We start from the raw sequence: 14,099 nt of genomic DNA on the forward strand, positions 1-14,099 counted from the left end.
AAAGGGTGGTGAGGGGGAATATGTAATCATTTTTCTCCATTTTAAAAATGTATTTGTGTGTCTGAAGTGACAATTGACTAAAAGACTTTAAAACTATTTTTTTCCTGAGAATGCATACCTGAGTCTTTGCTTCATATTCACAGGAAACTGTTACATCCAACTCTAATCCAAGCAGAGGTTTGCAACCTCAATAGTTAAAGAGCCGTTCAGGTCGATTTCCACAACCCAATAGGAACCTTTGTGGTTCACAAAGTCTTATTTCATTTTTTGAAAAAATAAAACACAAGTTTGTATTTGTTATTGTTAATATTAAGATACATAAAAAAGAAAAACGTTTTAACATAAAAAAAAACAATCGTAAATAGAACATAGCCCTTTTTTCAAAATGTACAATAACTTTTGACGGACGTTCACATGACTTCTTTTCAAAATAACCAAATAAAAGACCTCTTGTGTCACAAGACTAGACCTACTAGTAGGTAGTGTAGTTGATCTTCACATTTATAAAAAATATATATATACATATTTTACCCTTTGTGGGGACATCTCAGCCAGAAATTTGTCAATTGAACAAATACAAATTAAAACAGAGCTAAATAGGTGATCTATACTGTATTTTGCACCAAAAATCCTTTCATTTGTAAAACAAAAATAGGAAATCTGCCTTATAATCCGGTGTGCCTTATTATTTGCCCTTATTGAATTTAGATGTTTTTTTCTCTTTCTTGAGTTTATCAGGAAAACAATATCATTTTCTAGTTAATGTTTCATTGTAACAGAAAATTAAATTTCTTGACTTCATTTTAGACAAAATGCTATTTTAAATTAATAAAAATATATCATAACTGGATTAAAATGTCACAGTTCTTTAATATTCAATGTCTGTTTTGATAAATGTATTGTATTATGGTTAAAAGTTGGTGGACCAATGCCTCAAATGGAAATTAAAAACCTAAATAAAGTACAAATCCTAAGATGTTGTCTTTTAAGATTATTTGTTTAAAATAAATCTTTTATTTTTAGTCATTTATTTTTAATCCTATTCGATAGTAACAACTTTTTATTCTGCATTCATGTAACCAAAGCTTAGAAATAACTGTTTAGGAGGATTACAAGCCTTCCCTTTTAATTAAAACATTTCCCTATGGTGACGCTGGGTTTTATTTAATTAAGATTTAATCAAATTTAGACCTTAAATAACAAAAATTGAGGCTTTTTTTAGACGTGCAAAACACAGCAAAAAGTCTTGCTTTTTATTATTCATAACGCAGAGCTCAATTTTCTTTTTAATCAAAGTGGATGCAGATTGTCCTTGGCATGGCAACTTCCCATTATTGCAGTCTTCTCACTGCAGCATTGTTTGTCTGCATCAAAGCAGGAGAATTTCAACAGAAGCACAGACAGTTGTGTCCTGAAGACCTCTAGAGATGCTTTTGAATGAGCCGTGCCCTCCAAAAGTCTCAGGTGTTACTCAGTTTTTTTTCCCGCTCGTCTAGCTGTTGGGCTGTCATTCCCTATTATTAATCGCAGTAAATCTCAAATCCAAATGTTTACAGATGATTACTTTATTCTCCGACTGGATTGATGTTTGAAAGTCAGCAGGCTGCATCCGTCCAAAAAGTCTTAAATAATTTTGGTTTCAAAAACAGAAATGAACAGTCACAAAGTCTTGTAACTGACGCAAACATGACCAAGCACTTTAACATGGAACTGGTGCTATTTGTGTGGGTGTTTCTTCTTCTTCTTTTTTTTTGAAGTAGCCCTGTGTGACTTTTCCTTGTTGTTGACCAGGAGCACTAACAAGCAATTAGCCCACAGGGACTAAGCTTGGTGTTGGAGGGGGTGAAAGCTGAACATGTGAAGTCTATAGGTTACCCTTTGTATAGTTTTCCCGGAAGATTTTAGTTGTTGTGGTTAGTAAAAGTCCCTGTAGACACAAAAGGCAACTTCAATTTAGACCAGCAAATGAGGCAGAAAGGGACAGGAAATGAGCCGAATACAGTTCAGTGACTTTTATTTATTGCAGATTGAAGAAGTTTTGATGCATTACCCCAGCAATAATCACTTTAATTATAAGTGTAAGTCAATAAGGGACAAATAGATATTTGGTTTCCTCTGAGTATTGCTGCTGTAATTATTGACGTGATACTGATAAACAGCACCAAGTACTAAATAAAGACAGAACCAAAGTCTGTAAAAAAAGCCCCCTTTTTTTACAATTGTGAACCTTTATAATTTCTGCTTCCGGTCGATGATGTCAGGTGCCATCTTACCTGCAAGCAGGTTCTTCTCACTGAAACATGGTTTTCTTGAATCATTTAGTAGCCATTGATTAATCCTACCCTAGCCTTCATTCGCAAAAACACAGATCAGCAGTGAAGATTTGTTAACTTATAGAACCCGGTTTGAATGATTCGTTGGTGTATTTGACAGTGTTGTGACTGAGTAGGGCAAAATTCATTAAGGACATTTCCCCAATGAATGACTGCAACGATACAGATTCCTCCAGATCAAATCAGAGAACAATAAATCCAATAGTAGACCAATTCTTTCCAAATGTTAGCTGTTAGAATCTTTTGTCCCTTTCTTCCCTCCGTCCTAGATCTGTTATAACAATCCCTCACATAAAATGATTCATTTTTAACCATTTTTAGTAGTGAGAAGATGAAGCCATCACAATAAAGACAGCATACGCTGAATGATGCTTTTTGAACCCATGAACGGTGTTTCTAGAGTTCAGAATTAGCCTGAGGGCTTTACTTCTTTATCATCGGCTTGCTTTGCACACAAGATGTAAAGTCTGAACGGCAATTATTAATTGTGCTACATAATACAGGAAACATTCATGTCTTTGAGTGCACAACAGAGGATGTCTCAATGTGTTTTGGAGACAATGTAATCGGTACCATCTGGTAACAAAATGGTCTCGCTGTAATTTTTAAAAATGAGCTTCAAGGCAACCAATTCACTTCTATTATCTCACATTTGCTAATAAAAAGAACACAAAGCAAGGTTTACTGTCAGTAAAATTCACAGTAAAATATTTAGTGTCCTTATGGGAACATAAACCAGTTGATTATTTGCCCTCCACTCTAGCCAAAGAAGTTAAGAAAAATTAGAACTTGATTCAATTTTTATTTTAAAATAACATTTCTTGAGAGGCGACTCTAACTTTTCCAAAACTGTGCAAAACGGTTACTCTCTTCACTTGTCAAGAAGAGTAAAAAATCAAAATGTGTGGAATCAAAGCTGAATTAGAGCTGCCTCCGAGACAGATGGCTCTACAAAAAATTCAGTGCTGTGTACAATACAAACTCGACAGATTAACGCGGGCCGTGACCCTGGAAGTCTGGGATAAAATCAAAAGTAAACATTATTTTCTCAGTGGGACACTGGAGTATGAGCAGAGGCAAAGTGGTGGTTGCTCCACGGATCCCTGCTAGGGGTCAGTGTTATTAAGTCCTGTGACAATCATTATCGGTCATTCTTATTGCATTTTCTGTTTTTACTTGTTTTACTCTTGAGCTTTTTGCAAGTGCAGAGTTCATCCAGTGTTTCTTTTAGAGCCCTGAAGTTCCCTTTTATGGGGTCAGCCAGTTAGATTTATGGACTCTGTCAACACTGTCGGTTTAAAAGTAAACTCAAGACAATCCTCAGAAATCTGTGGTAAATACCACTGTCTTCTTTGATTGCATGTTTTACATGCTATGGCTTCAGAAATACTTTTTCATTTTTTTGTAAGGGGGGGGGGGGGTTCTTGGGGAGAAAAGGGAAAATTCAGGATGTTTCCGAAAAGAAAACATTACTTCCAGATGCAACTAGTGTGTTTTTTAAAACAAAACATTTTCTCAAATTTTTTTGTTTTTTATTATTCTGATAGAGCAGAGATTATTGGAATATATGTTCTTGATAAATTTATTCCAGATGAAATTCTCGATTTTCTTTCTTCTGATTTTAAATGATGCCAAACAGTTTTGGGCATAGCAGACACAATTACTGGGTTTTTACATGTGGTACTACTTCTAGATACACATTAAAGCACAGAACGTAGGGAAGTCCACTTTCAATGTGAAGCCAATGTACAGACACCATCAGAGGTCCTGCGGTGACTTCCGAGCATCAAATGTGGTGTGATTTTCACGCGTAAGCCCATTTTCTTCAGAGCAGAAAAATTAATTTCAAATACTTGAACCAATACTTCAACCAATCAGGAACTTGACTTTTGCCTGTGACATGTGGATGGTGTAATTAATGGATGAAGTCCACAACCAAGTCAGAGGAGAAGCTAATCATTGTCAGTTGCTCTCCTCCTGAACTTTATGATACTTTATAATTTTCTTTTTGTTTTTATCAGCCCTCCTTAGACTAACAATGACAGTAGGTTGTAATTCTCTCCATTGCTGCCATCAATACATGATCGCTGCACTTTATATTTTAGCGGGGAAACCGTGACTACGAACACCAATGCCTTCTGGGTAATGTACCGCTAGTTATTTTTCAATTGAGTTGCATTGTAGTAATATTATCAGATAACTAACATAATAGTTCTGCCTTTCCTTTTTTTGTTATCGTTTGTGTTGGTTGGTTTCCGATCCGGTAAGAATTTAATGTCCCGTGATAAATGGCGGACGATTCCCATCTCATGGGAATCCCAAAATGTCTGCCTCTACTCAGCAGCGAATTTGACATTTAATGCAGAAGTGGAGGACGCCGATTTGCGTGAATCGCTTTTGCACTATATGCGTCATTGATTGGTCTTTTATTGCAAAAGGAATGTTCTTATTTTTTGTTGTTTTGGCAAGGCAGAGACGACCAGGGCACTTGTTCTTGCAGTTTTTGTTCCAGATTTCTTTTCAGGTTTCCAAGGCACCATTGACAGCTTTTGGTTTCTTGGGCAAAGCGGTGAACATTACCGATGTATTTTGACAGTAATGTAATATTGTTTTTTAGATGTTCATACAAATGGGTAATTTTCTGATGTTTTAAGATGGAAAAAGTGCAAAATTTTCCATTTTTTTGGTTTTTTAAGCAAAGCAGAGAGGATTACCAAAATGCTTTCCTGCAGAATTATTACCTGATCATTTATTTAAGGCCTTTAAAAAAGTTGTGTTTTTTGTTTCTTTAACAAAGCATTGAAACTGACCAATTTTTACAACCATGTATTATTTCTAAGGTTTTCACAGAAAACAGGGTCGTGATATGTCACCAGGAGATAAACATAAGTTGGTGAGGGAAAAAAAGCTTAGCCTGAGATTCATAAACTTGCTAAGTGCAGTGTGAGCGGTCATCTGAGACCTGGATGTCTCACTTCCCTTCAGGCCTCACTCTGAGAAGTCGGTGGACATTGTACTTTATCCAAGACTGTGCAAATAGACCTGGTTTCGTTTGATATTCTCAAAGACGATCCCTGAAGGTCTGTGTAATTCTTTCCAGGTGAATGATTTGACATTTGGAGGGAACGCGAGCGAGAAGGAAAGTGAGTGCTTTTCAGATTGTCTGAGCTTGTGCATGCCTGTGTGCCATGGAACTCGTGAGGTTTTCTTCTTTGCATTCTGCAGTTGCCTTTCGCACTAGTTCAGTCCACTTTCTTTCTTTTTTTTTTTTTTTTTAAACACTTCTCTTGGCCTTGGCCTCCCGTTGAGCTGCCTCACAGTGTCACACCAAGAAGCCCTTCTGAAATGCGGTTATTTGACTTGACAGGAACAGGACTGCTGACAGAGTCCAGAGACTACGCAGTGTCAGTGGAACACAAACAGGCTGAGGAATAGATTCACTGTAAGGCACCTGACGCCCCTGTGTTCACACTCTCTGATGGCCCTCTTTGACAGCCCTCTCACAAACAAAAAAGGAACAGAGAAAAAGCATGTACGATCAGATAAAAAGTAAAAAGCCTAAAGACAAGAAAAGACAATTTAAAGTTCTAAGTCTGTATTGTGTGGACTGCAGGTTATGTTTTCAAATGTATCAAATCAAACTTTATTAATAAAGCCCATTTTTTTCTAAAGAAAAAAAAGTGCTTTACATAATAAAAACATCTTTCAAAACAGCAAAATGTCCCTGTTCATGATGTCTCTTAAGGTGGCTGTACGAGCCACGGGGGAATTCCAAGACACACCTGTGCTCCCCTTAAAGATGCAGTCACTCTACTCTACGACCCTCCACAGGCCTAGCCCTGCAGCACAACACAACACACAACACAGGTGGATATGACTAAGACTTTACCAAAAAGAGTTAAGACAAGTACACATAAGTAAAGCCAGAAATGCATATAGTATGTGAACAATGGAGACTAAATGTTGAATTTCTGGCAAATGAACATTGTCTCTGTTGTGCTACTGAACCTTTCCCTTTATCATTTTCTATCCTTGATTTATAAAGTTTTAGTCAGATATAATTATAATGATTCTTCGCATTATTTTTTTTCGTGGATCACAAACACACTAAGAAGTAAACCTTAGCCGAAAATCCTCAGTCCTGTTCCAGATTTACTTTATTTGTCGCTAAATGAAAATATTTTTAGACATCTGGAAAAAATAATACAAGTTTTACTTATTTTTCTCCAACCTGTCACAAATATTGAAAACAATTTTTGTACCTTACTCTCAAATCATCTTGTTTAATAACTGTCACAGATTGGATTTCTGCCATAATTAAGCAGAAAATTATTTTTAAGTTCAGTGTTGTGGAGCATTCACAAAACAGTAAGCTAGATATTTTAGTCACAAAATCAGTTTTTAGGATTTGCAGCCTCTAAAGAAAATGTCCACTTTCTTTCACATTGACAGTTGTCAAAGTCAATTTAGGGAGGATTTGGGAGGGGTTTGAGGGGTTTTGTTGAGAGCGTCAAAAAAAGCTTTTTTAACCCATTAACCCATTTGATGCAAATATGCATCAAACCAATTTGGCTCCAAAAATAAATTCTAATTTTAAATTAAAATTTTATTTGTCACATACACATACATATAAATACAGAATATGATATGTAGTGAATTTTATTGTACGACTGTATGAAATATGGTGAAAGATAAAAACGACTGATTGAGATAATCAATATTAATATGACAATAAAGCCTACCATAGTATCAGGTCATACAAGTGTAAAATTACTTTACTTTAGCATCAGCATGAAAGAAAAAAAAACACTTTTTTTTCATGCCTGTAAAATAAATTCAGACATCAAGCGGTTAAAAGTTCTTTTCAATGTCAAAAGTCATCAGTTTTCTATATTTTGATAAATTTTGTTTTACTTCAACCAGTTTACTTAATCTGACACTAAAGACTGATTTAATGAAATATTTTGCGCATTAATGCGGTAAAGAGGAGCAACCAACACACCGCCTCAACTTGATGTGGTTTGCCACCGCATGCTCACTCATCACTTTGCAACTCCTCTGCGAACATCACTTCAGAGTGTTTCTTTCAGAGTTTCTAACGAATGATCTAACAGCTTTAAGTGGCAGCAGTGCTAAGCAGGTACGGCTTTTCGATCAGTGGAAGAGTGCAGGAGACAAGGTCATCCTGGTTCTCTCAGCTTTGCACCGTTTTCTAATCCAATCAATACTTCCAAGCGTGGTTAAAGCAGAGCGCTCATTTCTGAGGGATGCTTCGAGCAAAAACGAATGCTTTTTAAGCTTCAGTTGGTTAAGCATGAGAGTTAAAAAAAAAAAAAAAAAAACTGACAGTCTCTAAAATAGGTGAAAATTTAGACGGCGTAATTTAGACTTCGCCCAGCAGAAAAGTGATTTGGGAAAGCTTTCAAAGACACGGAAGACAATCGTAAAGGTCACAGTATATCGTTAGAAGTGCTAATAAACACTTTGATTCTTAGACTGGTTTATATTTGGTGGGAAATCCCCTAAATGTATCTATCAAATGAAAAAGAAAATCTCCTGGTTTGTGCTAGTTAGAAATATAATAAACTAGCCCATCACATGACAGATCCCCCACCATGATGACCATGTTCAACAATGCAACAGTCTGCACGATGTCCATTTCTGCATTGATTCATCTATCACTGTGGGACAACTGGGATCTTGATTCACCTGTGAACATATTGGGCGGCCATGGTGAGCAGTCGAATTCTGATTGGAAGATCGCAGGTTTGGTTCCCGCCCCACCCATCCATATGTTGAAGTGTCCTTGGGAAAGACGCTGAACCCCACATTGCTGATGGTGGTTATGGGTTGGCTTGAGTTTGGCAGCGGAGCTGCCATTTGAGTGTGACTGTGTGTGTGTGTGTGTGTGTGCATGGATGAATAGGACTTTGACTGTAAAGCGCTTTGGACCTTCCAATAAAGCAGCAAAGAGCTACATAAGTATACGTCATTAATCTTTTTACCATAATAAATTGTCATTATTTCATTTCAATTCATTTATTTATTTGTTCCTTTCATGAAAATTATTGATTGTCCAGTATGTTTACATGTTTGTTGTACAATATTGAAAATTATCATGATTATCAAATTAGATTGCTGTACATGTGACCTGCATCCCTGAATTTGTGCTTGTTGATGACGTTGCTTCAATATTGGCGGGGCAGCATGGGCGTAGCTCCTCTTGTGTAACCGCCTACAGATTGTCTTTGAGCGATTGTGTCAGATGCTATGAGACATCAATTCCAAAGCTATGTCGATTGAACCAAATGATTTTGGTGTAGCGACACGTGGACTTCCCAATCTTGGTCCGTTAGTTCCTTTATTCTGCACTTCTTACAAGTTAGAAATGGTGCTTAAGTGACACTACAATCGTGCTATGACTTCGCTTTGACTTAACCTGGCAAGCAACAATGTCTTGGTCACCTTAAGACAGACGTAGCATGACATTTTGACTAATGGACCTAATTTAGCAAGATGCCTGTCTAAACCTTTGTATTGGCCTTTTATACAACATGCTAACTAGACTTGACTTTTCTGGATATCTGTTGTTTAAGAACTTGTGGAACCCTTTTTAAGAAATCAACAGCCAGGTGTGCCTGTTGTTATGTCATAAGCAGGTTCTGAGTGCATTAACCTCTTCCAACAAATACATGTCTTTATAAATAAATGATAGCATACATGCAACCATGAAAGCAACATCATGTTGCATTCACCATTATCATATCCATAAGGATAAAAAATTCTTGTTAAAGAAAGTTGATGGTGCGGATTTAATTGAACATCTTAAAAAGTAGTTTTTTTCCATGGCTTCTACAAGACAGAGCTTTCAGATCCTGAAAAAGATTTCACTACGATTAGTTCATTTATGGTGGCTCAAAAGGTCAAGCCAGTTCGTTGAAAGCCCAATGTCATGACTGCCTTCATTTTCTGACAGAATGCTGTGCAAGTCCTAGTTAGAGATAATACACTGTGGTCAGTTTGAAGTAGATACATACGATTAAAATTAGGCCAAAAAAAGTCACTACAGCAGCACATTGGGTCTCTAATTTTGGGCTTAAAAATCTTAGAAGCAATAAAAGTCAGATGCCTATTCTTCAAGTTTATAAGTTTATCACTCTATTGTTTTAATACTGTACTACCATATAGAGATGAAGCTCAAAACTTGACGGTTAGCTCCTCCCACATGTGACAGGAGGTTATGAACACATTTTTAGCCAAACATTGAGCATCAGTTTTGATGTGTGAAGTACGTTTGGCGAGATCCCAGCATTATACCGGGCTTGGTCCTGGTCATTAGTCTCAGCTTTGTTTAACAAAGAAAACATGTATTTGTTTTCTAAATGAGGGCTTCCATGCAAGCATAAGGCCATGTCAACAAGGAACTTTTTTAACGTGTTTAACATATATACAAAACTTTGTTGTCAAATAGAGTTTCTCGGTTGTTTGCTTGTCAAGCTGTATTTTTCTGACGCATCGGCAGTGTTGGTCTTTGATTTCAAGGACGTGGTAGTTATGGAGACTTTTTCCTGTCTCAGTTACCTGACATGGACATTTTAAATTGCAGTGGTAAAACATCTCTTTTTGCAACATTGCCATTGACGGTGTGGGTACCGGATGTTCTCGGGTTGCCGGATGTTCTCGGGGTCCTTCAGGGTCCTTCAACCAATGATGACGTCACACTATTTGATTGGCTGTAAGTTGCGACGACCAATGAGTTAACGTCGCTAAGTTTTTTTAAAAACTTTATTGACAATTGCTGTATCATACATTAACAATGACATTCACGTTAACAACGAACAATAACAATGTAATGAATATTGCTTCGAAAATCAGTCACCATTGCCAAACATAACATATTAATATAGAAAATAAAAAATAGAGGGGAAACAAAGAAACAATGAACATAACACACAAATAAATAAAAACATAAGTAAAATAAAATAAAGGAACATAGAAAAAATCTAAATAGTTTAATACTAGTTAAGTTAGGGGTACTCGTGAAGTTTGTATTTCTGAACAAAACTAAGCAATTTCAAGCCATTCTTCTTTTTCATATAATGAAGTGATTGAAAGTAAAAACAGAGCTCTTTATTAAATGTTATAAAAGTGGTTTGGTCTTCAAAACTTGACCTCACCAAGATGGCGGTGCTCTCCTCCCATGAGGAACCACGTGATGTCCCCTCTAGTGATATAACTCATTGGAAGGACCCCGAAGGACCCCGAGAACATCCGGCAACCCGAGAACATCCGGTACCCACAACGGCTTTCAAGAAATAATAGGTTGTTATAATAACAGTCATTTATATGGGAGAGAAGTTGAGCTCTTTTATTGACTATGTTTATACGCACATCAATATTCCAAATTTAACCCAAATAAGCTCATGTCCAAAAATAAGACTGCCAGAAAAAACATGCCTGTTTGATCAGCTTTGCAGGCATAAGGTAGTATTCGGAGAAAAAAACTATAAGACATGTGCAACATGATCATTGTGTTTGTTGTACTTTTGCACACAAACCCCTTGCTTGTTCTGGAGAAGGAACAACTTTAGTTATAACTTGAGGGGAAAAAATGAATTAGATAAATTTGCGAAAGTTTCCACCTCGGGGAAAAAAAAAAAAAAGATTTAAACTTTGTTTACAAAACAACTTCAAGGCATAAAATCCTTCAAAACAGCACCCCAAACAAAAAAAAGGTGCTTGAATCAGTAACAGTTACATATCAAATGCGAGTAAAAATACATAAAATTGTGCATTCACCATCCAACGGTAATATAGGCAAAAAAAACATAAATGAAGAAAAAAAATACATATGATACAAAAAGGAGGGGGGCAGACCAAGACATTAGTCCTCTATAAGTGTTTTAAAATATTCATAAACATCAAGTTTTTGATATTAATTAGTTTCAAACTAAAGAGGTAAATGTCCACTAAAATCTGGAAAATTGGGTTTTGTGCTGCTGAGAATAAGGAGGTTATGGATGGTGGGGTGGGGCGGCCGTGGTGCAGCGGTAGAGCGGTCGACCCATGATCGTAATATTGCAGGTTCAATTCCCGCCTTGCACGCCCATGAGTCAAAGTGTCCTTGGGCAAGACACTGAACCCCACCTTGCCTCTGGTGGTAGGCAGGCGCCTGTGTTTGGCAGCGGAGCCACCACCAGTGTGTGAATGTGTGAGTGAATGTGTGTGTGACTGGGTGAATGGGTCTGTGACTGTAAAGCGCTTTGTCCTTGAAGGAAGAAAGGCGCTATATAAGTATACGCCATTTACCATTTACCATGGATAGTAAAATAAATTTTTTGTGGGGTAGAAATGATTTGGTTGATAACCATTTTTATAGGTCTTCCTAGAAAGTTTTAAAATAAAGACAATAAAAGAAAAGCAATCAATCATTTCAATATTGCAATCACAGAAATCAGATTTGTAATCGTCCAGATTGAATCTTTGTCTTAGTAATTCTTTGGATAGAAGAATTATGAAATGAACTTCTTTTACCAAAAGGGATTTTGGGACCTCTGCATCAGAAAACAGCTGAATAATAGAGTTTTTTTATAAAGTCAGGTTGAGAAAACAGAAAGCCCACTGCATGCCAATAGATAAATACATGCACGAAAAGTTCCCCCCTTAATAAAAAAACCCACTAAAAACATAGTGTTTTTGTGTGGTTCCAGACTTTTAAAAACACACATGCACATTTGTTCATTGAGTAATCCATTGTGGATTGTCAGTGCAAAAAAACCCCAAAGAAACAAAAATAAAAGGGTATGAATTTTTGACGTGACAACATCTGAGACATAAATGCTGGATTAAAAGGAAAAGTAATAATCTGTTTCAATTTATTATGACATCAATGGATTCTGTTAACCCTTTACCACCAGATACGACACATGTGGTGCCTAAGTAAAACACGCTCACTGACCGACGGTATATCTTCAACCATTTACGCGATCAATGTGAATCAGCTCGTTCTGATGTTGAGAAAAAGCAGCTTGACTTTGCTTTGCACTGATAGGCAACTCTTTACTCATGTAAAGCAGTGTTTTTCAACCAGTGTGCCGGGGTACACTAGTGTGCCGTGGGAAATTGCCCTCATTAACTGATCTTGAAACATTTTCCATCTCCAGGATATCAGCTCTGTGTTCATCCAAACAGGCTCTGATAAAACACTGAGTAGTTAGGAATATGAAAGATCGTAAAATAATATTTTCTTTGTGTTTATTTGATTCTATTAAAGACATTTTGATAAGAATGACGGTACTGCGATTTAACCGCGGCTACAGCTGTATTCGGAAAAGTCCCGCCCCTTTAACTGTCTCCACCAATCATTCTTGGAGGCTCAATCATACGTCATCAGTCTGACCAATCAGAAGTGGTTAAAGTCTTCACTTCCTTGTTCCGATTTAGATCATAAAGTCTTTCAGTTCCAACAAAAATACCAGCTTAAGCTCGTCTTCAGCGGTGTAGCTTTCCACAGAATCTGGTGTCAGACCGTGGAACAAGTGAACAAAACAATGAAGCCCAGAGATGCTAGTCTTTCTGCGTTTGGCGGCTGTTTGCACCACATCTCCCATGATGCATTGGGTTAAAGTGACAGCGTCTCAGCGCACAATGGGTCGTCCTTGTTAAACGTCTTGAAACCGCAACAAACACACATCAAACAGTTTTTAAATCTTTTAACTTAACTTTTATTACAACTTTTATAAAAAAAACAGCTGCAACTTCAAGCTTTTTCTGCCACAATTATCACAAAAATGCACGTGAGATTGCTTTGGGGCTGTAGATCAATACAGACTATGAGTTTCTCCTTTTTTTTTAATTTTTGGATGCTGGTGTGCTGCGGGATTTTTGTCAAGGTTAAAGTGTGCCATGGCTCAAAAAAAGGTTGAAAAACACTGATGTTAAGTGTAATAGAAGGCGCTTTTCTCCACTTCTGAATCCCTTGGTAGTCATTAATTGAGTAAACAGTTGAATTGTTACTGCATTTGAAAAAAAGTCAACACTGGAGCTAAAGCTAAAGATATAAAGGGTTAAAATCTTAAAACAAGAATTCAAGTTGCTTACAGTTCCTACATGAAAATTTTAATATTACAGTTATCAAAATGAATCAATTTCTCAAAATACTGCCTTTGCAATCATAACTGTCAATTGTTAAGCATGCAGGTGCATGTTCTTAGACGCTGTTTGTCCATTGCATCGTGATGCAAAGTGCAGGAAAAAAAAAAACTGTCATCAGAAGGCTGGACGCTCTGTCCCCCTACTGATTTAGTTGTCACACTGGAGAATTTACCTCTCAAAGAAGGGATGCCATTAGTTAAATAAAGATAATGTGTCATGAAGCCCCAACAGATTCACTGCAGTAACCATCTTGTCAGATATCAAATGCTGAGAATTAATCCAAAGGGAACTAAATCCCCATTCCTCCTCTTGCAGTTAATTGCAAATCATGGTGTCACTTTTCGCGTTGCTGCAACAATCCCCTGAGTGTAGCTCGTCCAATTATCTGTTGGCCAGTGATTTATTTGGTCACCTCATCTCTCCCTTAGTCCCCGTGCCATCATCCTTCATTCCAGCTCCCTACTTTATCATTCTGCTTATCCTACATCCCTGCTCCTCTCATCTTTCCATCTCCCCGCGCTCGGCCTCCATCTCCAGAGCGGTAATGGTCTGGTTCACCGTGGCGGGCGGGCGGGCCTCGGTAACGAAGCTGCTGCCCCGCAAATACTGTGG

The 14,099-nt window shown here is 37.2% G+C and overlaps 1 protein-coding gene across 3 annotated transcripts in view; it reads left to right on the forward strand.

Moving 5' to 3' along the window:
- The window catches only part of chrm2a (cholinergic receptor, muscarinic 2a), a 112,009-nt gene that overhangs the window by 15,200 nt on the left and 82,710 nt on the right, over window positions 1–14,099 (forward strand). The window contains exon 2 of one of the 3 annotated variants that reach the window (XM_020714093.3): window positions 5,434–5,476. The exons of the other annotated variants lie outside the window; for them this stretch is intronic. The gene's annotated coding sequence lies outside the window, so the exon portion shown is untranslated. The remainder of the gene's footprint in view (window positions 1–5,433; window positions 5,477–14,099) is intronic. 3 annotated transcript variants of the gene reach the window in all.

Source organism: Oryzias latipes, chromosome 23 (genome assembly GCF_053564925.1).
Source record: "Oryzias latipes strain Hd-rR chromosome 23, Olatipes_Hd-rR_3.1".
NCBI classification, from domain to species: Eukaryota; Metazoa; Chordata; class Actinopteri; order Beloniformes; family Adrianichthyidae; genus Oryzias; species Oryzias latipes.